Below are 26149 nucleotides of genomic sequence, written 5' to 3' on the forward strand. Positions count from 1 at the left end.
AAGACTCGTCTTAAATGCCACCTCCCTCACGAAGACCACTCATTCCCCTCATTTCTACATTCCTTATTGAGTGCATTTTCTTTGATCATTCCCACTTTTCTGCCTCTATTAAAACACTTAGGCTGTGTTTTAATCCCTGAGAACATTGTATTATTCTGTGTCTCTAGCACATAGATACTGCTGATATCTCTATTAAATAAACTGGGACATATAGTTAACAGTCAAGTGATTATTATAAATATTTAACACAACAGACAATAATTTTTTAACTATATATGGGCAGGCTATGAAGCATAACTATATATTATTAAAGAAAATATCTAAAGATATATAAAGGTAAATTTAATACTTAGCTTCTGTCTACCATGGTTGGATTATTCAAAATAGGTAAGTTCCCTGAATAATTAATGAAATGCTTTAATTTTATCATTTTAAAATGTATATTTCTAGATTGAGAAGTACACATTGGTAGTTATAAAATAGTCATGGGGATGTAAAGTATAGCATAGGAAAAATAGTCAGTAATATTGGAATAACTATGTATGGTACAGGTGGGTACTAGAAATATCAGGGGGAACATCTTGTAGAGTATGATTGTCTAACCACTGTGCTGTACACTTGGAACTAATGTAAAATAATACTGAGTATAAACTGTAATTGAACATTAATAAAAAATAAACAATTTAAAATATAGCATATTCTTCAGACTATAAGACACTCTCTTTTTTCCCCAAATTTGGGAGGAAAATGGGCATGCATTATATAGTCTGAATGTAGCTTACCTGGCTCACTGGGGGCAAGGGGGGGAGACAGCCTATGTTATTTATGTTATTAGATATTTTACCCCATTTTTTGCTTCAAAATTTTTTCTATTTTCCTCCTCTAAAACCTAGGTGTGTCTTATGGTCTGAAAAATATGGCATATTTCTATGATTGACAAAAATTTTTAGACCTTTTTTTATATCTCTTTACTGTTTTTGATTACTTGGCATTTTTCACATTTTATCAAGAGAAATTTAAAATTTGATTAGTATATACTTTCTAATTTAGCAGATAGGGTTAGCACTTGAAATGTATAGAAGATTAATAGGCAAGCTGGAAATCTTAATTGCATGAAGAATTTCACTCAAAATCATTACTGGTGATTAGTATGAGAAACCATGTCTTTGTGAGCAAAGGGATTGAGGTAATTCTGGCTATTCAGCAAAAAAACAGACTTTTTAAAAAAAAATCAAAGAGGAGAGAGGGAGAGAAACATCAATGTATGTTCCTTTTGGTCCATCCTCAGTACCCACACTATACCAGCCAGGGCAAAAACAGACTTTTTTATATTCGGTCATTTTGGTACTACTAGAAATCCACTATTATTTTTCTATTATTTGGAGTACATTATAACTTCTTGTTGTTGATCATTTAAAAATGCATTGGATATATCTAGCACAATAGGTGGAGTTAAGGCATAGATGCTAAGAATGACCGGTCCCTTGGCAGCTCCAGGGTTGCATAGTAGAAGAGGCAGAGGTCCCCAGCTAAATGAGAGAATTGAGGTTTTCCTCTGTTACCCAATCGTATGCAGCCATTGATTATGAGTGGCAGAGATAACACAACAGGTGTTTGAAGTAGGTGGGGCCACCATGTTCATTGGTACTTACTGGTGTGGGGGGGAGGCTAAAAGTACAATGTGCGAACTCCAGAATATAAAGGTAAATTTAAATGTCATCTTCAAGGTCTTGGACTTGAGGTTTCAGGAATTTTGGTGAGGACTCACAGTCTTATATTTTCTATTTAGTTAGAATATGGATTGTACCTTGGCAGGTGATAGGACCGGGTCAGAGAAAACAAGTCAGTAGCTTTCCACAATGTCCAAATGAATTGTCAAGATTTCCCTGCTTTACAAATGAAATGAAATGAAATGTAATAAAATAATAAAATAAAATAAAATAAAATAAAACTGATACTCACAAAAGGAACCCATGTAGTTGTTAATAATATAGAGAGTAAGTGATGTAGTTCCTGTCTGAATCCAAGGTTACAGAATCCAAAATTTGTACTCTTTCTTCTATATTCTACTGGCTCAAGTGTTGATGAAGTACAGCTGCAAAAGTTTTTCCAAGCTACCTAATAACTAATTTAAATTATCTATTAATTCTGAAATTTATAGAAGTTTGGTTCTGCTACTTCAAAGCATTGTACTATACAGACTCCTCAGGTTTTTAAACTTCAGACTTTCTCATTAGCTACACCTCTTCATTCTGTTTTTATTGACCCAATATTCTCCTAGTTGGAATTACAGTTTTTGGTTCACAGGCTGATGCTCAATCCACTGAGCACACCGGCCAGGACAGAATTACATCTTTATAGTAACCAAATTGTTAATAAACGTATATCCTGCTAATGTACTGAAAGAAAAAAAGGTACATTGAAGGGAAAAGCCTTTCCTAAATGCACACCTTTATTAATTTAATGATGCTCTTTACATCAGTGAGGCCAACCCTAGAAACCAATGAATAGCCCCTGGGGCTCCATGTAGGACATGATGACTCTTCCATGTGCAGCGGTTTCTGCTTAACAGAAACATGCTAGGCAGGCTGTATGTTCTGTGAGGACAGGTGCCGTGTCCTTGTTTTTACTGTTAAACCATCAGCATCAAGCAGAGTGCCTGGCATATATCCATGAGGAAATACACGTTGATTTGAATTACAAATTGAAAATATGAATGTCTTGCTCTGCATCATATAGGCCTTAGTGATAACCTGATTTAGAATGACCTTCTCTAAGACTATACTTTGAGGGATCATTTCTATAGTTTGTTACTAGAATGGCCTTCCCACAGGAACACATAAATGGTTGTAATATTCCCAGGCTGGAGTCCACAAATATATTTCATGTATTTCACCTATCCCTAACTAGAATAGCTCTATATTACCGGTAATGCTTCGAGAGCAGGAAAGTTGGATATAGAGAAATGATGGAGGAGATTCTTAAGGTAAAGGATCTGATGCACTGAGCACAGCACCTGGTGGTAAGAGTTCAATAAGCAGCTGCTGCAACACTGGAAGCAGCCAGAGTCGGGTCTGTAGACCACAATAGAGGCAGCAAGAATGTGAGCTAAAACAGTTACAGAGGTGAGGAAAGTCATGAAAAGATACATTCAAAAGAATTTAACTTACTGAAAAAGGACATAAAGAGAAAAAGGTAAGAACCTCTAAGGTTTCTCATGAGGGAGAGAGCAATATGGAGCAGGAGCAGCTTTGGAAAACAATTATTGAGTTCAGTTTTGGGCAGATTGAATAGACAGTTGGAAACACAGGTTTGTCTCTCAGGAGAGAGGTCTGTGAGTACTAAATGCAAATGTGGGAGGCATCTGCTTATGGGGTAGGGAACACTATAGACATAGATAAAGTGACCTTGGCAAAGAATGAGGAAAATGGGGCAGGTGGGATGGGACATAAAATCCTTGGACACACTGATTCTCATTTTGAGCACGTGTGCTTGGTTGATTTTGCAAACATGTTTCAAAGGCTTTTTCCTTATCACCTCTCCTTGAATATTTACCCAGAACTAACTCAGGTTAGATGCTTCTGCCTCGTTATGTGTGGATATGCTTTATTTTGTAAATCTGTTTTGAAAACTCACATTCCCTTTCCACCCACTCCATGAATATCATCCTTGAACTTTAATGTAAGTTAAATCCTCCTGTCCTTGGACTTCAGTGATGCACTTTACTGTTTATTATACTACATTTGGTTCTCGCTTGTATCTCTTTAACCCCAGTTTGTGAACTTCTGGAGAGCATAAAGTTTATTTTACTTAATTATCAATACTTATATCTGCTTATTGACACCTAGATTAGTGCTTGTCAAATAGAAGTTGCCTGTGCTTTTAGGTTGCATGAATGAATTCATGTTCACCTTGAAGACTACCTAAAATTAATTCTTTTCTATTAATTTGCAAAAATCATTCAGCACACTTTGTTGAGCATCCCCATTATGTCAGACTTTAACAATGGTGAGCAAAAACACTTGGTTTCTGCACAAAATCTTAGAGTCAACTCAAGGAAAATTATTTAAAAGTCACACTAGCACATTATTTAGTTTGACTTTAAAGGCACATATAGATAATTATTATTATAATGTGGTAAGTTTAATCAAATAAGTTTATTTTCAAATCTACTTTTAATTCCAGTTCACAGTTACCTTTTCCAATGTTACCCTATCGGTCACAATAAGATTGCATATTGGTTAAGAGCATCCCCTTCGGAATTAAACACATGGTTCAAGGGGACAAAGGGGCTATGAGCAATTGTGATTGTTTCTGTACTTTTACTTCCCTTGACTGTTGTGAAGGAATGAGAGTAGGTCATGAAGTCATCACAAACACTAGAAGGATTATTTATGGAATTATATCTAAAGTATTTTCTTCCAGTAAAAATGGCACTCAATCAAAATTAGCTCATGTTGTTTTAACAATAAATGTACTTTCTAAAAAATAACATAATTTATAAGTAATGTTTAAAACACCCACAAGTGATTTCTTTAAATTTTTTAAGTACGTCGATTTTATTGATTATGCTATTACAATTGTCCCATTTTCCTCCCTTTTCTCCCCCTCAGCCCTGTATTGCCCCTTCCACCTGCCCCCCCCCGCCCTTCTTAGTTCATGTCCATGGGTTGTACATATAAGTTCTTTGGCTTCTCCATTTCTTATACTCTTCTTAACCTCCCCCTGTCTGTTTTGTACCTACCAAATACACTTATTCCCTGTACCTTTTCCCCCTGCTTTTTTAACTTAATATTAATGTAGAGAAAATGCTCACAGCACACTTACCACTTTAAGTACTTCCTTTTAAATACTTCATACATAAGGGAACTTATTAAAATATATTTAATTAACTTTTCAAGGTCTTAATTTTATATAGAATACTTTTGTGCTTATAGAATAAAAATTTTCAGAGCACTGATATTATAGAGGTATACTTGGATTCCTTTTATAAAAACTTATTTTGTATCATAGATTTTTTTTTGTCCACTCATTTACTGGTGGGCTCTTAGGCTGCTTCCAGCACTTGGCTGTTGTAAATTGTGCTGCTATGAACATAGGGGTGCATAGGTTCTTTTGGATTGGTGTTTCAGGGTTCTTAGGATAATCCCAGGAGTGGTGTTGCTGGGTTAAAACACAGATCTATTGCTAATTTTTGAGGTATCTCCATACTGCTTTCCACAGTGGATACACCAATATGAGCTCCCACCAGCAGTGCAAAAAGGCTCCCCTTTCTCCACATCCTCACCAGCATTTGTTGTGTGTCAGATTTATCTCTGACAGGTGAGAAATGATATCTTATTGTGGTTTTAATTTGCATTTCTCTGATGATTATTGACATTGAGTATCTTTTCATATGTGGATTGGCCATCTGTATGTTCTCTTTGGAGAAGTGTCTGTTTGGGTCCTTTGCCCATTTTTTTAAAGATTTTTTTTATTTATTATGCCATTACATTTGCTCTATTCCCCCCTCCCTTCCCCTCCACCCTGCATACCCCTCCCCCACCATTTCCCCCTTTAGTTCATGAACATGTGTCTCAAATTCTTTAGATTCTGTATTTCCCCCTACTATTCTTACCCTCTCCCCTATGTATTTTCTATCTACTGTCTATGCTACTTATTTTCTGTACCTTCTCCCCCTTCCCTCCTCCCACTCCCCTGTTGCTAACCCTCCATGAGATCTTCATTTCTATGGTTCTGCTCCTGATCTAGCTATCCTCTTAGTTTGCTTTTGTTTTAGGTGTGGTTCTTAATAACTGTGAGTTTGCTGTCCTTTCACTGTTCATCTTTTTTATCTTCTTTTTCTTAGGTAAGTCCCTTTAACATTTCATATAATAAGGGCTTGGTGATGATGAACTCCTTGAATTTGGTCTTATCTGAAGAACTTCCTTCATATCCCATCATTTCTTCAATTCCTTTTTGCTCCCAAATCTCACGAATTCTTCTTTTTTTAATATTCTTTCTTTAAAGATTTTATTTATTTATTTTTAGGGACGGTGAAGGGAGGAAGGAAGAGAGGGAGAGGAACATCAATGTGTGGTTGCCTCTCGTGCACACCCCACTGGGGACCAGACCTGCAACCCAGGCATGTGCCCTAACTGGGAATTGAACCAACGGCCCTTTGGTTCGCAGTCTGGCACTCAATCTACTGAGCCACTCTGGCCAGGACAAATCTCACTAATTCTTTAGAGTTCAGTGTAATATATGTCTTTTATGAATGTGTTACAGTCCTTAGATAGGTTCATCTACTCTCGTTGCTAAGATCTCATTAAAAGATTTCTTTATCTCAATTATAATAATTACCACGTCTAATTTAAGTATGCGTATTTGTTTCCCTGTTATACTATATGTTCCTTAAGGACACAGTATATATTTATTAGGAGAACAAACTGAGTGCCCACTAATGTCTACATATATAAAGGATGCCTGCAATTATCCCAAAAGTCACAATATCCATTTTTATGTTGAGAATATGTAGATTAAAATTAACATTGTGACTGTAAAATACTAATTATCTGACAGAAGACAGTTGATTAGCTTCATTATCTTATCATTTTGTGTATATGTATGTGTATGATTATTGATTTTTTGTTTACTTATTAAGGTAATAAATTATAAGAATTTTAATTAAATATTCATAAATTTTAAATAAATATATTTGTTAAAATTTAATGCCTACTAAAATATATCAGGATCTATACACTTAATAGGAACTCAATATAAAACTTAGATGTTCTATTTCAATCTGTTTGAAACTCTGCAATACCTAGCTATAGAAATCAGTTTCAATTTTCTTATCAAATATTTTTCCTGAAGTTATCACTGCTAAATACTAAATATTTATTTTTATTTTTGTTTATTATTTAAAAAATTTTTATTGCTATTCTATTACAGTTTTCCAAATTTTCCCCCCTTTGCCCTCCTTTGTCCAGCCTACCCCCTGCTTCCACAGTCCATCCCCACACTGTTGTCTATGTCCATGGGTCACTCATACGTGTTCTTTAACTAGTCTCTTCCCCTTCTTTCCACTATCATTTCTTTCCCTCCTCACCTCTTACCACTCTCAGTCTATTCCATGATTCTACGACTCTGGTTCTGTTTTGCTCCTTAGTTTATTTTGTTCATTAGATTCGTCTTATAAATGACATCATGTGGTATTTGTCTTTCATCAAGTATGGCTTATTTCACTTAGCATACTAGCCTCCAGTTTCATTCGTACTGTTGCATAAAGTAGAGTTCCTTCTTTCTGCTGTATAGTATTGCATTGTGTAAATGTACCACGGATTTTTTAGGCACTCATTTACTGATTGGCACTTAGGCTGTTTCCAGCACTTGGCTGTTATAAATAGTACTGCTATAAACATAGGGGTGCATAGGTTCTTTTGAATTGGCAATTTGGGATTATTCAGGTACATTCCCAGCAGTGGAATCACTGGGTCAAGAGGCAATTCCATTTTTAAGTTTGTGAGGTATCTCCATACTGTTTTCCACAGTGGCTGCCCCAGTCTGCATTCCCACCAATGGTGCAAAAGCATTCCTCTTTCTCTGCAACCTCGTCAGCACTTGTTTGTTGATTTATTCATGATAAGCATTCTGACAGGTGTGAGATGATATCTTATTGTGGTTTTAATTTGAATTTCTCTGATGATTAGTGACATTCAGCATCATTTTATATGTCTGTCAGCCATCTTTATGTTCTCTTTGGAGAAGTGTTTATTCAGGTCTTTTGCCCATTTTTTAATATTTGGTTGCTTATTTTTTTGGTGTTGAGTTTTGTAAGTTCTTTACACTGTTGTATACTTATGCCTTCTTTGTGAATATCAATTTACCATAGAAACATGAGTTTATTTTAGGGCTGTCTATTCTGTTTTGTTGATCTATGTGTCTGTTCTCATGCCAATACCAGACTGTTTTGATAACAGTGGCCTTATAGTATAATTTGATATCAGGTATTATGATCCCTCCCACTTTGTTCTTTTTTCTCAAGATCACTATTAATAATTGGGCTCTTTTTTGGTTCCATATAAATTTTTGAAATATTTGCTATAGATCTGTGAAATATGCCATTGGAATTTTAATAGGAATCGCATTGAGTCTACAGATTGCTTTGGGTAGTATGGACATTTTAATAATGTCAGTTTTTCCTGTCCATAAACATGGTATATGCTTCCATTTATTTGTATCTTCCTCAATTTCTTTCTTCAATGTTCTATAGTTTTCTGAGTATAGGTCTTTTACATCACTGGTTAAATTTATTCTTAGGTACTTTCTTTTTTCTTATTGCTACAGTAAATGAAATTTTCCCCCTAGCTTCTCACATTCTTATACAACAATGAGCTATCAGAAAGAGAAACTAGGGAATACATCTTCTTTAATCTGTAATGACATAGTATAGCAGCTAGAAGCCACACACACCTGAATGTTAGTCATTCTCTTTAGCTTCACTTTTTTCATCTGTGAAATGGGGTAAATGGAATTACCAACTTCAAAGAACAGTCATTAAGGCCAGCTGAGGTATTTACCATGGGTCTCAATATGAAGAAATACAAAACCTACAACATTCTCTTTATTAATGTTCTTATTAAAATATTAAGTGTTTGAATGAAATAATTTATTACCCAAGATTATATTTACTTCTTACCGTTAATGCACATTGTCTTTTGAAATTGAAACTGGATTTTCAGAATTTATCTCTCCTTTCTTGTGGATTGGAATAAAACATTCTTTGAATTTTTATAAAGATTCTCAAGCTTCAGAAAACATAACTATCCAAAATGAAGGTTTGGCACCCCCAAAGATGGTTCAGAAAATCTAGTAATAGCCAACAAATCTTCATTTAAACCAGATTCCAGGTAATGTTTATGCAGAAATGTCACAAATTTGGAAACAGCAGGCAAGAGATAGAGAAAGTTTAGCAGTATGAAAGGTACTTTCTGTTTAAAAGATAACTGATGAGCAGAGGTTAAATATCCAAAATGCCTTCCTTTATTTTTAAATAATTATTTTATTTTACAAAGACATGCTTTGATTTGTTGTGATGAAGTCATGTTATTTCTTTCATGGACCAATTATTAAATCCAATTGATGGATGAATTGTTAGGATTCCAAACTACAGCTAAAATAAGCTGATGAAATTGAGGATGAGTCCTTAGTAATGATGACCTTGAACTTATCCCTTCTGTGGGGCATATGATTGTCATGAAATTTCCAAATTCAGACTTAATATATTACCATGTCAAGAATAAAGTTCATCTGGTGTTAATTAATGATTTACCTGTCACCTGGAGACTGTATGAAACGAAACAAAATCTTTCAATTATCTAATAGTAAATAACGAGTTTTAAAATTCTGATTTCAAATTAGATCTTGATTAAAATAATTCATGTTCCTTAGAAGAGGGGTGTTATGTAGCTGCTATTCCTGTAGTAGACAATTTTTAAATATGAGGAATAAGGTGTCCATGTGTGTTTGGTCATGATCTTTAGGCCTTCCACTGAATCTCAATGTTAAGGCCTACAAATTGTGACTGTGGTTTCATAAAATATCTGCCCATATGCCAAGATACATTTACAAATTCAAAACTACAGGTTCAAAAGGAAATTGTAATATTAAAACATTCATGAGAGGTCCCTACTATTAATTGGTTATAAATATGCGAATTACTTATCTCAATATTTTGAATTTATCTTCAACAAGAAGAAAATTCGAAATCTTATTCTAATATAGCAAAACTAAGATTTGATATTAAATATGTTTTACCTAGAAGAAATTAAAGTACAAGTATTATTAGTGATGATTAATATCTCTATCTCCTATACTTTGTGCTATATTTAAGAGGTACAATGGTCATTATACAAACATTTTTGATATCTAGCAGGATTAGCCCAGAGCTGACAATATTTTCTGAAAAGGATCATGTTATGAATGAAAGAATATAAGATTGGAAAAAGATCAACATACATCATGCCACTTACTACTTTTATGACTTTGGTCCACTGTGTAACTACTTTGAATTTTAGTTCTTTCACTACACAATGAAAATAATAAGACCTACTTCATAGGAATTTTGTGAAAATTAGAAATGAAGTAAAGGAATTTTATAAAGATTAGAAATGAGACCCTGGCCAATATTGCAGCCAGTCAGGGCACAGGTCAAAATCAAGCAATGAATGCATACATAAGCAGAACAACAAATCCATATTTTCTCTCTTTCTTCTCCTCCTTCCTCTCTCTGAAAAATCAATATGTAAAAATAAAAAATAAAAAAATGAATGAGTAAACTACCAAATATATCGTATGCTTTTTATAATAAAATGATGTGATAATAAAATAATAATAATAGTGATATTATTAATACCTGACTTAATTTCTAACCTCCAAGACAACTGCCAATGAACCTCACTTCTTAAAATTCACACCTTTATGTAAATTCCTCCTTCATTAAATTAGAACTGACTGCTAACATAAGGTGCAAAGAAAAGAGCATGCCTTCTGAAATGAGATCATGAAGGCACTGCAGCTTCCTCCTATCTCTTTGGAATTGCTCACAAGTCAGTGGCTGTGCTGTGAGTGTGCCCCAGAAGTCCTGTGCCCATGCTCACACAAAGAGGCACTCATGCCCCAGCCAACTGCCAACACTAAATTGCCATTCATGAGAGTGAAACAAACAAACAGGAGCGACAGAAAATAGGTAGGAGATATTTTCAGAGAATATATCACATCAAAGTGTAGCAGTTAAATGGAGTTATTTTTAAATATTTTTAGAGAAATATTTTTAAAATATAAGACTTATCTAAATATTTTCAAAACCTTTCATTAGCTCAGCAATACAAAGCAGCTTTTATAAAATATGTATACATATTATTTATATATTCTAATGACATTTATATGATCTGAACAGGAGAGATTTATTCACATCTGTGTCTGTGATAATGCTGAAAACTCATGTAAACTAATTGTAAATGTAAACATATAATACTAATAAACAAAAAAATTAATCATACAGCAGACTCAAGAAAAATGGTAGGAGAGAGAAATTAGACATTATCTCCAAGGGGTTAACAAATGCTGGTATATTAGATAAGATTAGTTAAGGTAAGGTTGAATTGTATATTTAAACAATCTCAATCCAACATCGGCTAAAATAAAGGAGAAGTTTATTTCCCACATAAAATACCACCAGACACAACTGGTCCGTGTCTAGCTAGGAGGGAGGCTGGTTAGCCACAGGGCTTGTGCTTTTGGCTGGAATGCCCTTTACTTCCCCTGCCTCCCACCATCTAGTGAAGATCTATTCACCCTTCCGACCTCATATCTAAAAGTTGTTTTCTCTGGCCAGGCATTAAACACCCATTTTTTCTTCTTTATTATAAGGTTCCAAATTCTTGATTCAGTCTATTTCATGTGAGTATACCATCTTCTCTTACAACTAGTTCTCACTTGCTGATGTAAGACAAGTTGTGTAGAAGTTCTAGGAAGCCCTTTGAAAGAGATAGAAGCTGCCCACTTTACTCTTTTCTCTAGTTGGAATGCAAAGCTGGTTGCTAAATCTTAAACAGCCACCTTTCATAATGAGATAAATGCACATGCTTAAACTGGCAGAAACAAAAGAGAAGGAATATCAGCCCCTGTCAACTTACAGCTTCTTTCACAAATAGCCTTGGGCCACGTATATCCAATAGTTTTTTATATGAGAGGGTAGTAAACTTTTCTCCTGTTTCTGTCACTTTTCATTTACAAACTTTGTATTCAACTGAATCTTATCCTAATATAAAAACCTTTGCTGACCCATTAGATAAGCTCAAGTTCTTCTATTTGGTAGGTTTATGGCACTGTACTAATATTGTTTCATACTGGTTATTTCAGTACATAATCATATATTTTTATACACTAGCTTTTTAAAATTTTCAATGGAAATTCCAGACAGCAGGACCCATGTGTGTCTTTACACATTTTGATTCACTGTGGTCTATCAAAGTGCTGACCACAAAGTTAATATTTCATAAGTATTTATCCAATGAGGAATGATTACAAGGTCTATATGTAAGAGTTGAGATTGATAAACTCAAGTGGGACTTTAAATTTTTCATGAAACAATGTGAATAATGATGACTTTCTGGGCCCGGGTTTGCCCTGGTTGTATGTTCAGAAGATGTAACTATTTACTTTGTCATAGGACATAAGTGGTAAGAGGAATGATGTGAAAAATACTCTGTTCTGGTAGGATTATTTGGTAGAATTATTAAATTCAGTGTCCTCATTACTCTATGATGAAATCCACAGTTTTAGGTGTTTACTAAAATTTATTTTTAATTTCAGGAACTATTTCCATTGTGGTTACGGAGGCATTGAAAAGTAATTATTAAATATATCCTCACAAATCTACAGTGAGATAGAAAGTTAACAATTTTAAGGTGATTTTAAAATCAGTAGTCTGGTGGATACTGCATTTTTTAATTTAGAAGGACACCCTTTTGAAATGATTATTCTTCAACTTCCCATATAACTTGAAAAAATTAAATACATATATTAATCTTTTTTGCTTCATAATAGAGTGTTCTGCCAGTTTTCAGAACCAAAAGAAACACTGTATTTAGCATTCAAATTAGTCTTAATACAATTCTATAAAATAAGAGAAAGTATCAAAATCTTTTTTGGTTGCATGTCATGTAACCTTAGGTAACACAAAGCCTCGCCACAGCAAACAATTAAACTTGGCAAATGTAAGTGCAGTGTGAACTACAAAAGCATCAATTAAATCAGGCCTCTGTTTCTATAAATGGACATGTGACTCACTGAATGCAAACCCTTTCAGGATAATGGAGGATTTTTCCAAGGAAAACAAAAAATATCTGTAGGGGCACCATGATTGCTACAGGTAAAAATACACTTGCACATATTTTGTTCGAGGGAACTGGGAAGCCAAAGGGTATTCCAGAATGATGTGGCTGAGAGGTAATTATATGTTGTGCAACTTGTCATTGCATTCATTTAGTCATAATGAAAACTCTTATGCCTGAAAAGCTGAACATTGAGTAAAAATCGCCTCCTCTAATCCTGACCATTTTCTATTTAATGGTATTTAGATAAGTTTTTTTTAAAATATTTTATTTATTTATTTTTTGAGAGAGGGGAAGGGAAGGAGAAAGAGTGGGAGAGAAACATCAATGTATGGTTGCCTCTCATGCATCCCCTGCTGGGAACTGGCCTGGAACCCAGGCATGTGCCCTGACTGGGAATCAAACCTCGATACTCTGGTTCGCAGGCCCGCGCTCAATCCACTGAGCTATGCCAGCCAGGGCAAGTTTTGGTTTTAATAGAAGTAATTTCAAAATTCTGAACCATCAAAAACACTCAGTAATGGTCATTTTAGTTTTGGTTTTAGATATATCTAATTCTTTAAAAGCTGATCTTTCATTGCTATGAACAAAATGTTATATTATCTAGCATTTTCCATTAATTCCCTGATTAAAACAAAAAATATTAGGAAGCAATACATCAACAGATTGTAAGGTATGGCATTCAAGCTCTGGCTGCACAGAAGTAGAGGAGAAAAGAGGAAATGTGAAAGTTATTTTTCCTGAGTGTCTACAGAAAATGGATATGCAGCCCATGATAGCTATTTCTGTAGTGTGGTATTAGAAAATGTAACATTAAATGTGCAGTTGAGTACCATCTGTTTAGTTGCAGGCCAAAAATCATGATCACAGATCTGACATATTAACTAAAGCTCTAATGAGAGGGTGAAAGTAAGAAGTAGGATCCTATTGAGAATATTCTCAGCCTAGAAAGCACTGGATTATTGTGTGTGTGTGTGTGTGTGTGTGTGTTGTTTTCAGTGAAGACATTAGAGTGTTTTTTAGTTAGAAATATTGACCTCTCTGTGATTTTAAGTCAACCAAAACTTCTTTAACAGCACTAGATATTCAAAAATAATTTAGCATAGTTAAGGACAATAGTTAATAGCTATTCCAAAGGAGCATTTTACATAACAGTTTTGAATCTGCTGGCACCCATGATTGAACCCATGATGCTCTTTTTCTGTCTTCTTGATGGGAAGTTACAAATTCTTAGCTGGGGAGGTGAAGAAAGACTTGTGATGGTGGTAGTCAGACCTAAGGCAAGATCAGAAGCAGCCAGTGAAAACACTGAAATCAGAGGCAGATGGTAAAATGAGTGGGTTCAAGTTCACCAGAGAGAAGTCTAGAAATAGAGACAGCTTTGGAACCTACCGTAGGTTACTCCGCTTTCCCCCCTTGGAGCATTCAGTCTTGCTAATGCCATATGTGGTTTAAAAATTAGAGAAGTGGATGTTTGTAAATGTTTTCTAAATGGACATGCATAGACTTTTAGTGTTCCGAAATGGTGATCTAAGCTCTACATATAAAACACTTGTGTGTTATTATTAGCAAGGAATTGGCTGTTTTCTTACTGCTGCAGATGCTGTGAAGGCAGACCAAGATATTCTACTGTTTGTGTGGTCCTCTTTTTTTAAGGTCTGTAACCATCACCATATACATTGGGAACTTTATATCAAACACACCTGTGCTGTCCCTTTCCACCAACCCACAACACATTCTTAAAATCTTGATAGTCATATTGACATTTGGAGCACAATGTTTAATTAAATTTACTGCTAGTGTATTTATTTATTTATTGAATGTATTTTTGCCTTCTTGTGATACCAGCTAAACTATATTAGTTCCCATTATATATTGTATATCTACTTTTTAAAAAGATTTTACTTATTTTCTTTTAGAGAAATGAGTAAGGAGGGAGAAAGAGAGGGAGAGAAACATTGATGTATGAGAGAAACATCAGTTGGTTGTCTTTCATGGCCCGAACTGGGGGTGGCCCACTGGGAATTGAAGTGGCAACTTTTTGGTTCACAGGCTGGTGTTCAATCCGATGAGCCACACCAGCCAGGGATGTGTAAATACTTTTAAATTAAGGTCATGCATTAGGGGTAGAGGTAGGGTTGGGAAGCAGAGGGCTCTAGACAGAAAGAGAAACAAATGTAAATCTGAAGTGGAAGACTGGTGTGTCCATAGGAAGCAAGGAGACCAGTGTGGCTGGAGCCAGAGTGCCCAAGGGTCAGAGAGAGTTGCACAGCGCACATGGTCTGAGGGAGACGTTCAAACAGATTCTTTCCTCAGCTTCCATAGCTGTCGTGACTCAGAATCTAGTACTGGCTTTTTCTGTTGGCTCAGATAATAGAGAATATTTTTTGTTGGAATGCCACTTTTCTATATTAAAGAAGTAGATAGACCACATTGGATTTCTCAACATCAGTAAATATTATTTTGTATCACCTTGAACGAAACATTTTCTAGGCCCAGGGTTTTAATAGAGGAAATAATTATAGTATTCTGTAAATATCTTTGGGGTAAGCGAATGGATAAATTATTAAATGTATACAATTATCATTTGCGGAAGCAGGTAAGTGTGTTTTACAAACACATACAGAGTGCACAGTCTGTGATCTGTCCAAAGCAGTTCACTCACATATTAACTCATTGACCTGAACAACAATTCAGTAGGTAGTGCTATTATTCTCTTTGCAGATGAGTAACTTGCTCAAGGTTCCACTGCTCACAAGTGGAAGAGCTGTGATTTCAACCCAAGCTGCCCGCCTCTGAGTCCCTGAACCAATATGCTAGACTTCCTCTAAGTAAGCTGGGCTGCTATGTCACAAGGTGAAGTGGGGAGAGGGAGTTGGCAGTATATATGAATATATTTTTCTTCTAGCATTTTGCCTTTATGTGTTTATTATATTATTATTAGGTTTTTTCCTTTAGTTTTCTCTAACCCGATGCCGTGCTGAATGCTCAGAATGCAGTTGAGAAATGTTAATTGCAGTAATTGATCACCACATGAAACTGTAAATCTGGGGTTATGTGAAAGAATATTTTATAGCTCTTAACCCAAGAAATTTTCAAGCCTGGAGTCATCCTCAATGCAGACTACTCTAAGTTCTGTGAATGTGGGTATCATAGCTAGTTTGAGTAATCACAGTGTAGCCAAGGGTGAATGAATACATTTTCAATATAAAAGAAAACACAAAGAAATATTCTATATTTTGAATACCATGAATGTTCTTTTCTAGGAGATTTTTTAAAACTAGAAGATGAAGCTTACACTTGGCTATGTACCTGATACTTTGTGAATATACATTTGTACAGCAAAGTATTAGAAGAATAAAAACTATAAGGGAAATTTACCTTCAATGAATTTCAAACTGTCTTTCTATGATGGAATAATATCTCCTGCTAGGCATTGTGGAGCTATTTTTATAATCTGCACTGCATTTTATTATCTTGTAATTAATAAATAACTTTGTATCTTTAACTTACATTAAGATATACAAACTTTTTGATAGAATGGGTCAAAAGTTTTTCTCCATTTTAAACAAGAGCATCTATATTATTCATGAGTGTTAAAAATGAATCAGTTTTACAAAACAAGATAGCATAAAGAAGCACAATAGATTATTCTTAATGAATCATGCATACTGTATTTGTCTTGTCAAAAATAGTAGCATCTTTTATTGCTCATAATCCAACTTCTGTCCCCCTGCCTGAGCATATTTCATGATGTGGCAACAGCAGTTGTCTTTCTCTAAATTTAAGTTGGCAAGAAATGAAGGGAAAAATTTTAAAAATTCTCATCTAAAATTTTACCATTTTAGAATAACATACAAACCAATATTAAATGTAATTGTGAAGTTAAAAAATAGCATCTCTCATTGTATTTTTACTGAATTTAGTCAAAACAGTCTTGTTCATTAACAGGTTACATTTTTGCTCCTGATGTTAACCATATAGATCATCATATATTTGAGAAATAAGAAGTAGTGATAGGAATAAGTCAAAAACAAGGAGGAGGGAAAATGAATAGTTGCTTTGCTGAGGTTTGAAACCATGTGGGATAACTAGCTAACACGTGTTTGATTTGGAGAATTGGTGAGAGAGCTGATAGGCTTATTTTCCCAAGAATTTTGTTTTACTAGGGGAATGCAATTTAAACTCCAAATTTAAGCATGGAGCTGCACTACAGATAGACTTGCCTTTAAACACCTTTACCATTCCTTTGGTATAAATAAAACTATTGTGAGCTTGTTTATCATTTGGCCCTGACCTGAATAAATCTAAAAAAGCATAGAAAGATGACGTGGTTTATACAAATCACATTACCGTGTATGTACATTTTCAGCAATTCGTTAAAAATGTGTAATTCAAGATGAATGCATATTCATAACGATTAAATAGTTGAAGATTGTTTTGTCTTCAGCAACTGTATTTCAATATCATTATGGAGAAAAGTAAAAATAATTACCTAGTTTAGTTTTAGCTAAGCTGTGATTTTCTATTTGGCCATATACACATATATATTTTTTACTTTAGATAAATAATGGTAAATGTATACTTTTGTTCAACAAATGATGTTTTGAAGAATTAAACTTATTTTTTTAAATTTCCTCATTAAACCATGGTTTCACTTGTACCTTCTGACCTCAGACACTATGCAGAGAATGTGGTAAAGCCTTACTCTCTCTATCAAGAAGGGAAATGAAAGGAAGCAAGGACAAGAATTGAGCAGGTTAAAGATATATTGGATAAAATAGAGGTATATAAAGAGGACAGAACATTTGACCACAATGGGTTTCTGTTTAGTACTCTGAAATGAGACTCCTTCAACCACCGCTAGAAGGGAGGTTGGCTTCCTAGACACCCTGTTTTCCCTGTAGGGTGGACAGACGTGTGAGTTCTCAAGTAAAATCTTACTGAGAGGACATGCTAGAGGCAGCTGATTTGAATTTCCGTGGGCTTGCCATTTGGCTAGCAATGGGAAAAAGCACTATGATCCAGTGGGAATGGCAGGGGAATGGACCATCCATCCCTGGAAACTCAATGGAGCTTGGGGCTCAGGTAGGGGTAAGCTGGCTGGAAATGGTGACCAGGCTCCAACAGAGGTTTCTAGACACATGAGCCACAGACAGTTTGTGAATATAAGAAGAAAGACCCACTACCAGACAGACAGGGGATGAAGGAGGTAGAGGACAGTGTCCTTCGAGGCCTCGGACTCTTGTGCTTTTTTGTAAGTTTGTATAAGCCCCACCACCTGAATCCGACATCTCAGGGAGTAGCTGTGGCACAAGATACAGAACTCTTGGAGAGTAAGAGATTTATTGAATGGGACTGTTTAAATTGTCAGGCTTGAATGAATTAATTTCTTACCTTCCATCCAGTGTGTATACCTTCTAGAGGAAGATTAGATGACTTCCATATGAAACAAACAACTTCAAACATAGTTAGTGTTAGTCACACTTATGTCATGGTTATTGCAATGCAATCCAGACATGACCATCCAGAGTTAGCACAGCTTTCTCAGATTGCAGACATAGTCCTGCATAAAACTCCCTACATTCTGACACCTACGGCAAGTTCAAGGTTCCCTGGTGACCCAGACTTCTAATGAACTTCTAATGAAGTAGATAGTTTTCACTACCTGCTCAGGATCAGTAATTTACTAGAATGACTCAAAGAACTCAGGGAGAGGCTATCCTTACAATTAAAGTTTCACTGTAAAGGATACAATCAAGACAAGCCACATGCAGAGACACATGAGGAGAGATCTGGGAGGGTCCCCCATGTAAAGCTTCCCTGGCCTCACACCCCTGGCGCAGTGATGTGCATTACCAATCAGGAAATGTGTCAAACTTCAGATGTCCAGAGTTTTTCTTGAGGTTTTATTATGAAGGTATCATTAATCAAATCACTGGCACAGTGATTGAATTCTGCCTGTAGTCCTCTCCACTCATTGGAAGTCAGGGGTCAGTCTAATTTCACGTGGCTCAAACCCCCAACCCTTTAATCATGTGGTTGATCTTTCATACAGGAAAGCTGTTGTGTCAGGGCAGGTTGTCCATCTGGGACTCTCACCCAGACGGAGTGACGTGTTCTTACTGGAGGGAAACACTGCCTTGAGTGCACTTAGAGGGACTTGGTATGTTGGTCAACAACAGCGGGATGACTCCCTGAGGGGTTGTCTGGAGGGGATCTGAATAAATGGGATTCTGTCTCATGAACTGATTTTTAAGACCTAACCTTCTACCAAGAAAATATGATTTCTCTGTAAATATTTATATGTGACAAGTTTGAGTTAGGTTTCAGATACAGAGCTGCCTTTGGCAAGTAATTTTGTTTAAGATTTTATTTATTTATTTTTAGAAAGAGGGGAAGGAAAGAAGAAAGAGAGGGAGAGAAACACTGATGTGTGGGTGATACATCAATTGGTTGCCTCTCACACACCCCTACTGGGGACCTGGCCCACAACCCAGGTATATGCCTTGACTGGGAATTGAACCTGCAAACTTTTGGTTTGCATGCCAGCAGTGAATCAACTGATCCACACCAGCCAGGGCTAATTTTATCTAAAGGAAGTAAATAGTTGTAGATTCATCCTAAAATGAAGTAATCAGATGACAAATAAAAGGCATGTTTCATTTTTGATGGCATCTTTTGAGGCTCAGATTATAATTTTTTATAAGATATGAAAGACATTTCCAGAAATCTGATTTCCTTATTCTTGTTTTTTAGAGCAACAGAGTCTCAGCTTTGTTAAGTAACCTCCATTTGAGGATTGCAGGAGGTACAACATTATGTTTTGGAGTTGGTCTATCACTTTATCATTGAAGTAAATGAGAGGATAGGATGACACATATAACACTCATTAAAATATTTTTAGACTGTTATGAATACTTTTAGAAAGGGGTGTGTGTGCTTCACGGTATAGCCTTACCAGGGTGCTCAGTTTGCCTTTTTCTAGAAAGATCATTTTGTACAGAGCATCCTGTGTTCTGGCTCAGTCATGTACCTATGACTCTTGGTGTTTTGGAGCAAGTGTCTTCCAGAAAGTCAGTTCCTTCTCTATAAAATAATCAATGGCTACCAAATGATCTCTAAGTTTTCTCCCCCCTTAAAAGTCTACAGCTGTATACATTATCTTAGGTTAAATAAACCATCTTTAAGTAGAATTTGATTAATGGTTACTTTCATAAGTATTTAGTGAAGATGAATGTTTTCTATTTGCAATGTTAATCAGAACTAATAATCTTCAAAATAACTACCTGTCATACTTAGGTCTGTTTTACAAAATGAGTAATGTTTTATGTCATTCACACTGAATTCTTTCAAAACCATTTTGGTTTATTTTCACTTAAAGGAAGAGATTTATGTAGAGTATTCTTATTGACTTTACATACTTGCATGAAAAGAGTGATATGTATTAAACATTTTTTAATAAGTCTTCTTTCATGGCATGATGCTATAAATATTACTATTATAGTATTCATCACATTTTATAACTATTATCTGTGTATTTTTCCTTTTCAAAAGTTCAGGGCCCATATTTTACTGAGGCTTATAATAGGCATCTCCAATGACTGATGCCTGCCAAATGATAATGGTTTGATATGTTTTGGTGTCTGTTAAGTGAACAAATTGATGAATAGTGATTAAATATGTCATTAGAGAAGCCAAGAGTGGAGACAGGTTGAAAGAAAGGAGTCATAAATTGTGTCAAGTACTACCAGGCAGATTAGATGTGGACTGAAATGACTATTGGATATATTTCATCATAAATAAAGCCAGATTGCAATGAACAAATTAAAACCAGTGGAAGCAGTGAAGTGAGACCACTTAAGCAGAGTTGTAATAAGGAGAAATCTAAGGTACTAGAATAGAGGTTGTGAATGTAGTAAAGATGCTGTTTTAAATCGTTAGATATGTCTGTGCTGTGCAGCATTTGAAAGTCATGCTGAAGGATTTGGTGGAGATGCTGCAGGAGGAGGAGACCCAGGAGAGCAGTGGAGTGACTCATTGGAGTAGAAGATGAAAGCAAGGGCATAGGCAAACATATCTTTATAAAGAAATAGATGGCTGTTTTGAAAAAGATCACTTTTTAAATGAATGCATTATAGAAAAGAGAAGATGAAGAGATTCACTCCTAAATAAGAAAGACGAAAAATGGAGGCTGTGCCTTCTGTGTGCAGACCACATTTATTGCCCACTGACATATGTAATGACTTGCAAGAAAGCTTTTCACGCCTTCTACCCTGCCATGATATTTGTCTTCCCATGTTGGAATTCTCCAGAGCAAGTGGTTGTTGTACTGTCAACACAAATTCTTACAAAATGGCTACACACTCTTACAGTATTCCTCAGGGAACTCCATTCAGTTACCTTCTTTGGTCCTAACTATACGAGAATTTTCACTGTTTTTCCTAATCGTATTTTTCCTGCAATTATCTGTATAATGAAAACAAACGATTGATTGTCAATAAAAACAATGCAGTAACATTCTTTAAATTATTTTTATTTTATGTGCTGGTTTAATTACTTTTTACTTAAGTCAAAAATTTATGATCAGAGAAATGATATATGTTAATCTATATTTTTAGATTAGCATATATTATTTTTCTTAGTCACCACTTTTAGATTCATTCAATTTTTAGGTTTTTTCCACTGGGTTTTCATAATTTTCTCTTTATATACTACAAGTTATATTTATTTTTATGCAATGCTAGGCAACAGACAACTGCTCTAAAATTAGGTCTGAAAAACGTTCAGGCCCATTATTTTTTTAAGAGATAAGAAAACTTTATAAGTAAAGACCTCCCATCCATATCAACTTATTGATTTTTATTTTTGATAATATATTTGTATTCCATCACTAGCAAAAAAATATGAACACAGAGTCTGTGTTACAGTTCAGAGAATGTCTAGCTAGAATTCATTGGATATAAAGGGCTGTCACTGGATGCTGAATGTAACTGCCTTCAGTTTGGTGAAATGAATTGACTTTGTTCATGTTGCTGTTTATCAGGTTTCAGATTATAAACTGCAGGTAGAAGCATTCAAGTAACTGAATGTATAGGTGCTAAGGATCAGGGTAAGCATCTAGTTTTTACCAGTGAAATAGAGATGTTTTCTTCCCCTGAGACCCACCCATCCAACCCTCTACCACTCCCTTCCCCAACTCACTTACTTAGTTCAAGAGATGACCAACTTATCTAAACTTGCCAGTGCGGTATTTCTAGAAAATTTTAGTAGAAACAGAAAATGAAGAAGATTTATACTTGTATGCATAAAGTTTGGGAGCTGCATAAAGTCCAATTTTTTAACCATGGGACCTAAAAGATAGAAGTGGAACTTCAGAGGGCTGAAGTAGGAAAGAACCAAGAAGATTAAAAGAGTGGGGTACAGATAAGAGAATGAGTGCTGATATTCAAGTACTCTTTCTATTTTTAAATTACGTTTTGTTTGTCCTACTACCATTGTCCCCAATTTTCCCCCTTAGTTCCCCTCCACCCAGCTACCACCCCAAGTTCTTTAGGGAACCTCACACCATTGTCTATGTCCATGGGTCCTGAATATATGTTCTTTGGCTACTCTATTCCCTATGCTGTCCTTTACATCCATGTGACTATTCTGTAATTACCAATTTGTGCTGCTTAATCCCTTCACTGTTTTCACTCACCTCCTGACTACCCTCTTATCTGGCAACCATCAGAACATTCTCTATATCTATGATTCTTTTTTTTTCTGCTTGTTTCATTTTTTAGAGTCAATTGTTGGTAGCTAAAGTGGTGAAGGAAATATACATACAAGTCCAGGAAGCACAGAGAGTCTTAAACAAGATGGACACAAAGAGGACCACACCAAAACACATCATAATAAAGTGCCAAAGGTTAAATACAAAGAGAGAATCTTAAAATCATCATGAGAAAAGCAGTTAGTTACCTACACAGCAGCCCCCATAAGACTGTCAGCTGATTTCTCAAAAGAATCTTTGTAGTCTAGAAGGAATTGGCAAGAAATATTCTAAAAGTCATGAAAAGGAAGGACATACAACCGAGATTACACTACCCAGCAAACCTATCATTTAGAATCAGGCAGACAAGAAAAACTAAAGGAGTTCATCATCACCATACCAGTATTATATGAAGTACTAAGGGGTCTTTTTTAAGAAGAAAAAGAGGAAGGTAAAAATATGAACAAGAAAATGACAATTAACACATCTATCGAGTACTCTTTCTTTTCTTCATTCTTGAGTCCCAGTTTTATTCCTGCCCCTGACTTTTATGAGACACCTCCTTTCCTTATAATGATTTATGCTTCTTACTTAATTTGAGTTATTTATCTGTTAACTATGGTTGCTATAAATATGTCCTTTATTTGCAGGCCAGTTAAAATGAAATAAAATATGGTAGGATTTGATGTGAATGAGATTGTCAAATACTTATATAATGTTTGACATTTAGAACTTATTATGCAATAACCTCTATCATAAATAATGCCATATAGGTTACAATAATATAAAAGTCTTATTAAAAGGAGAGGAAACAAAGAAATTATATCTTTGAAAAACACATTTTTTTGCTTACAAACAGAATCAGCCTTTGACATTCTAACTTACAAATAATGTTATTTCAGTTTCAACAAATGGAAAATAATTGCTTACCTGAGTGAATTTTTGTTTTGGAAAATATATTACCTTATTATGTCTACATTCACAATACAAAGAATCTAAAATTCTCTTAAGGTTCAAGTTGAAAGTTTTCCTATGTAGCATATTAAAATTTTCAGTTAACCACACTGGAACATCTAGGTTTTAGTGGCCTTCTTTTTAAGAGCTTTTCAAAACATCTGTCCCAATTAATACAATTTACTTAATAATAGTACCGATAGCAGAAGTTTGTAGTTACATAATTTTTATGTCAAAATGCATGTATGTTTTCTATATCTTCTTGATTCTAGATATATAAAGGCTAGTATTTACAAAAGATGCAATAGTTTCTGGATTATATTTCTGAATTGTAATCACAATTGCTGAATTATTAGCATGATAATTATTTTTATCAGTTATTGTTTTTTTTATTTATTGAGGTCTGTCCATAAAGTATATAGCCATGTAATATGAAAATTAGAGACATTTATTGAAGAAGATACAATATACAAGAAACATTGTACATAGGACAATGATGCCTTTGTCCCCTTCAAAGTAGGCACCAAAGGACCTCACACAGTTCTCCCAACATCTCTTCCATTGTTCAAAACATTCTGAAGCATCCTTTGTCACAATTGCCATCAGCTGTCCTGTCATATTTTCCTGAATCACATCGATGATCTGACATCTCTTCTCTTCCAAAGGTGATTTAGTTTTGGGAAAAGCCAAAAGTCATGGGGCACCAAATCTGGGCTGTAGGAGGGCTGAGCCTCTCTGGGTGGTTTGATGTTTCACCAAAAACTCTGTACAAGATGTGATGCATGAGTGGGCACATTGTTGTGATGAAGCTGCCAATCACCAGTCACCCATAGCCGCGGCCTTCTGAATTATCTAAATAGTTCCCATGGAGAAATATTCAAGCTTAACACAAAATATGAGGCAGATCCACTGGGCTACTCACTCAGTCATTTTGAATGCACTGGCCACACTGTACACATGTTCACTCAGTAGCGTCTACCTCCCCCACTGACTAGTTCAGTGAAGTTGTCATTGTTCAGGCCTGTGCTTTCCAGTCCACTGTCCTTGAGCAAACCATTCTCATTATGTTCACAATGGTTGAGCTTTTTCCAGACAGAACTCTCATGTAATCAGAAGAGTAGATATCTTTAAATTCTTTAAACTATAATATTTGACCATATTTATTCATTTTTAATTGTTGAAAAGTCTCCATATGGAACTTTATTTCAATCAGATCGATGACTTCACATTTATCAGCTCAGCGAGTGCCTATTTCAACCTCTATGGGTTACTTCTTTATACAGTCAAACCCTTCTTTTCCTGCCACACCATCCCACTTATCTGAGTTTCACATCCTCTTACCTCCTCTGAGTCATCCCTGATTATCCCTCCCCCCTCTGTACTCTCCTTTCCTTGTGTAATCTGCTAATATCTATCTCAAAAGGGTTAATGCAAACATGAAATGCAAACCTACACAGTCCTTCTTCAACTATTCTAGACCATTTTAGTTTGCCCTTTTAACTCATTCAGACATAACCTACTTTAGAATAATCCCCATTCAATCCTATTTTTTCAAGATTAAATGCTATAATTTATACATTTCATTATCAAAACCAAAACTTTTTTTCTGATTTAATTAAAATTCTCAACTTTTAGTGACAACTAAAAGTAAGTAATTAGCATGCTTTAGACTGACAAATTTGTGAACACATTTCATAACTCTCAGAAACAGTTTTTTCCCCCACTGTCAAATATATTTACTTTTTTTTTTTCTGTTCTTGGTGATTACTGCATTTTTTGAGTGTGATTAAAAGTGAGCTGTCTTATTATCTAGTGCCCTTGACAACTTTAGCGAGGCTGGAGAAGAGGGAGGGAGGATGCTAAGTTTGTTCCCAGAACCAAAGCAGTCCCTGGGCTTTCAGAAAGAGGATTCAGAATGGTTAAAAGACACATTTTCTCATTCTTTTTCTTCCTGAGCTTTTTACTGTCTGAGGAAAGTGAGATCTTTTTTCTTTCTTTCTTTCTTTCTTTCTTTCTTTCTTTCTTTCTTTCTTTCTTTCTTTCTTTCTTTCTTTCTAATAATCAATTTAAATTCTTTCTGAGTAGAATTCTTATGATGTAACAATATTAGAGATCTCATTCTATTTACTAAAACATTTTGAGACTAAATGTTACTTTTAAAACAGAAACAAAAGTAAAATTCAAGCAAACCAGTATTTTTAAATTAAATCCTCTAAAAGAGGGAGTGAGACGCTAGTCTTTATCTCACACCATCTGATGCTGTTTCAACCTTTTGCCATTTTTTTCCTAAATAACTAAGTCTAAAGATTCCTTATCAGGGAGACATGTACCAGCTTTAAAAAACTGCTAAATTAGCATAAAACATTGCTCTTGTTCTTTAGAGAGCTCGTTCTTGTTGTTAAAAGTTTTCGTTTTTACTTTTGATTTCTGCCCTTTCACATTTGGCAGTTGTACTCAACCTTAACTAGTTAGCTATTAGGGAGTATAGTGTGGTGGGTCAGAAATGTACTGTTGGTGGGAGACAATAGAGGAGGGCTGCCTGTCATCCAGGGTACCCTAACCC

General features: G+C 35.2%; 1 protein-coding gene across 1 annotated transcript in view; it reads left to right on the forward strand.

The window, feature by feature from the left end:
* The window catches only part of PPFIA2 (PTPRF interacting protein alpha 2), a 467265-nt gene that overhangs the window by 164890 nt on the left and 276226 nt on the right, over positions 1-26149 (forward strand). The window lies entirely within an intron of this gene.

This window comes from Artibeus jamaicensis, unplaced genomic scaffold (assembly GCF_021234435.1).
Source record: "Artibeus jamaicensis isolate MK-2021 breed Jamaican fruit bat unplaced genomic scaffold, CSHL_Jam_final scaffold_584, whole genome shotgun sequence".
Lineage (NCBI taxonomy): Eukaryota > Metazoa > Chordata > Mammalia > Chiroptera > Phyllostomidae > Artibeus > Artibeus jamaicensis.